Below are 4,240 nucleotides of genomic sequence, written 5' to 3'. Positions count from 1 at the left end.
GATGAATACTCTGAGGGGGAAATCAAGAAAAAAATTCCATTTACAATTGCAACCAAAAGAATAAAATATTTAGGAATAAATTTAACTAAGGATACAAAAAACCTATACAAAGAAAACTACAAGAAATTGCTGAAAGAAATCACAGAAGACCTAAATAAATGGAGGGGCATACCGTGGTTATGGATTGGAAGATTAAATATAGTTAAGATGTCAATTCTATCCATTGATCAAATCATTCTCGAATTTATCGGGGCATCACTCTGGACAAACCAACAAAATCGCATGTCCTACTCAAGGTTCCATGTATTTATGGTGTTCAATTAAACTGTCTACATAAGTTATCTTAGGAAATGCACTAGTCAAAATATAAATTTTATACCAAATAAACATTTTTTGCTTTAGTCTCACACATAAGTTGAAGTTTTAAAATATTAATTATCATCTATTTTCAGCACCCTGCACTAATGACATTCCTTTGTCTCTTCAAGATGGCCATGTCTCTTGAAGATGATTGCATAATGATATAGCATTCACAATGTGACTGTGTGATTGTGAAAACCTTGTGTCTGATGCTCCTTTTATCTGCCTTGCCAACATACGAGTAGAACATATGGGATAAAAATAAATAATAGGGGGAACAAATGTTAAAATAAATTTAGTTTGAAATGCTAGTGATCAATGAAAGGGGTAAGGTGTATGGTTTGCATATGTTTTTTTTCTGTTTTCATTTTATTTCTTTTTCTGAATAGAAGCAAATGTTACAAGAAATGATCGTGATGATGAATAAGCAACTTTGTGATGATATTGTGAGTTACTGATTATATATGTAGAACAGAATGATCAAAATAGGAATGTTTGTGTTTATTTGGTGGTTTTGTTTTTTTGTGTTTTTTTTTTTTTTTTGGTATTTAAAAAAAGATGTCAATTCTACCTAAATTGATTTTTAGATTCAATGCAATGCCAATTAAAATCCCCCAAACGTACTTTTCAGAAATAGAAAAATCAATAACCAAATTTCTCTGGTAGGGCAGGTTGCCCCGAATACCTAAAAATATTTTGAGAAAGAAAAATAAGTCGAAGGTCTCACACTACCTGACTTTGAGGCATATTATGAAGCTACAGTGGTCAAAACAGCATGGTACTGGCATAAAGATAGATATACTGACCAATGGAATTGAATAGATGGTTCAGATATAGACCTTCTCATCTATGGACAATTGATCTTTGATAAGGCAGCCAAGACAGCTCACCTGAGACAGAACAGTCTCTTCAATAAATAGTGCCTACAGAACTGGATATGCATATGCAAAAAAATGAAAGAGGATTCATATCTCACACCCTATACAAAATCCACAGGGCAGGCTGTGAAGCTGACAACTCCGATAGAGAGTCTGGGTGAACTCCACAGGAGAGGCTCACCAGCCGAAGCAGGAATGAAAGCTATCTCCTCTGAATCCTCCTTAAAAGGCTTCCCTTGATTAGATTAAGCATCACTCATTGTAGAAGACGCTCCCCTTCGGCTGATTACAAATGGAATCAGCTGTGATGCAGCTGACGTGATAATGATCTAATTCTATGAAATGTCCTCATCACAACAGAAAAGCCAGCACTTGCTCAACCAGATAAACAGGTACCACAACCTGGCCAAGTTGACACATGTCCCTGACCATGACAATGGTCTTACATTTAATGTTTAGGTCTTTGATCCAATTACAAAATGGGCAAAAGATATGAACAGGCACTTCTCAGGAAAAGAAATACAAAAGGCATATGAAAAGATGCTCAACTTCCCTGGCTATTAGGGAGATGCAAATCAAAACCACAATGAGATATCATTTCACACCCACCAGAATAGCCATTATCAATAAAACAGAAAACGACAAATGCTGGAGAGAATGTGGAGAAAGAGGCACACTTACCGACTTTTAGTGGGAATGTCAACTAGTACAACTGCTGTGGAAGGCAGCTTCCTCAGGAATCTTGGAGTTGCCATATGATCTGGCAATACCAGTGCTAGATATCTACTCATAGGACATGAGGGCAAGGACACAAACGGACATTTGCACACCAGTGTTCATAGCAGCAGTATTTACAATTGCCAAGAGATGGAAACAGCCCAAATGCCCATCAACAGACAAGTGGCTGAACACACTGTAGTATATACATACAATGAAATATTATGCAGCTGTAAGACAGAATAAAGTTATGAAGTATGTAACATGAATGGACCTTGAGGACATTATGCTGAGTGATATTAGCCAGACACAAAAGGACAAATACTATATGGTCTCACTGATATGAACTAACATTAGTGGATGAACTTGGAGAATTTATGCTAAGAACAGAGACCATCAAGAGATATAAATAGGGTAGATATTGGGTAATTGGAGCTGAAGGGATACAGATTGTGACTGTAAAAATGCAGAAATGGATAGCACAATACTAACTAACTGTTATACAATTATGTTAAAACACTGAATGAAGCTGAATGTGAGAATGACAGAGGGAGGAGGGCTGGGGGGCACAAATGAAACCAGGAGGAAAGATAGACGATAAAGACTGAGATGTTATAATCTGGGAATGCCTAGAGTGTACAATGATGGTGATAAAATGTATAAATTTTAAAATGTTTTTGCATGAAACAAAGGAATGTCAATATTGCAGGGTACTGAAAATAGATGGTAATTCATATTTTTAAACCTTAACTTCTGTGTGAGACTAAAGCAAAAAATGTTTATTTGATACAAAATTTATATTTTGACTAGTACATTTCCTAATATAACTTATGTGGACAGTTTAATTGAACACCATAAGTACATGGAACCTTGAGTAGGACATGAGATTCTGTAGTTTGTCCGGAGTGATGACCGGATAAATCCCAGAGTGATTTGAACAGTGAATAAAACAGTATTTGCAAAGTCCTCTTGGGGGAATGGTGAGAAAGGGGGAAAATTCAACTTCCCCATGTGGAGAATTCTTGATATTCTCACAAGCAGTGGGGACAACCAAAGCAATAGGCCAAGTCCTATGTATTTAAAATGTATTTAAAATTTATACATTTTGTCACCATCATTGTACACTCTAGGCATTCCTAGATTACACCATCTCAGTCTTTATTGTCTATCTTTCCTCCTGGTTTCATTTGTGCCCCCCAGCCCTCCTCCCTCTGTCATTCTCACATTCAGCTTCATTCAGTGTTTTAACATAATTGTATAACAGTTAGTTAGTATTGTGCTATCCATTTGGGGTTTGTCCATATGAAACTTATCCCAACAAAGAATAGACTAAGCCTACTTAAAATTAGGCCTAAGAATCGCCCCCAGAGAACCTCTTTGTTGCTCAGATGTAGACTCTCTCAGCCAACATGACAAGTGAACTCACTGCCCTCCCCCTCTCTACATGGGACATGACTCCCAGGGGTGTAAACCTTCTGGGCAACATGGGACAGAAATCCTAGAATGAGCTGGGATTCAGCAATAAGGGATTGAGAAAACCTTCTTGACAAAAGGGGAAAGAGGGAAATGAGAGGAAAAAAGTATCAATGGCTGAGAGATTTCAAACAAAGTCGAGAGGTTATCCTAGAGGTTATTCTTCTACATTATATAAATACCACCTTTTTAGTTAAGATATATTGGGGAGGCTGGAGGGAAGTGCCTGTAAATGTAGAGCTGTGCTCCTGTAGCCATGTTTCTTGAAGATGATTGTATAATGATATAGCTTTCCAATGTGACTGTGTGGTTGTGAAAACCTTCTGTCTGATGCTCCTTTTATGTACAGTATGGAGAAATGAGTAAAACATATGGAGTAAAAATAAATAAATACTAGGGGGAACAAATGTCAAAATAAATTTAGTAGATTGAAATGCTAGTGATCAATGAAAGGGAGAGGTATGGGCTATAGTATGTATGAATTTTTTTCTTTTTCTGAATTGATGCAAATGTTCTAAGAAATTATTATCGTGATAAATATAAAGCCATGTGATGATACTGTAAGTTACTCATTATATACCAAGAATGGAATGATCATATGGTAAGAATGTTCGTGTTTGTATGTTGTTATGTTTAAAAAAATAAAATAATTAAAAAAAAAAGAGTATACATTACCAGGAAATAGATTGGGGTTAGAGAATGGGGAGTTGATTCTTAACTTGTACAGAATTTCTATTTAGGTTGACATTAAAGGTGTGAAAATGGATAGCAGTGATGGTAGCACATTATTTTCAGTGTCATCAACAGCACTG

This window comes from Tamandua tetradactyla, chromosome 16 (genome assembly GCF_023851605.1).
Source record: "Tamandua tetradactyla isolate mTamTet1 chromosome 16, mTamTet1.pri, whole genome shotgun sequence".
Taxonomy (NCBI): domain Eukaryota; kingdom Metazoa; phylum Chordata; class Mammalia; order Pilosa; family Myrmecophagidae; genus Tamandua; species Tamandua tetradactyla.
The sequence above is the reverse complement of the archived record's forward strand: the minus strand, read 5'-3'. Positions refer to the sequence as shown.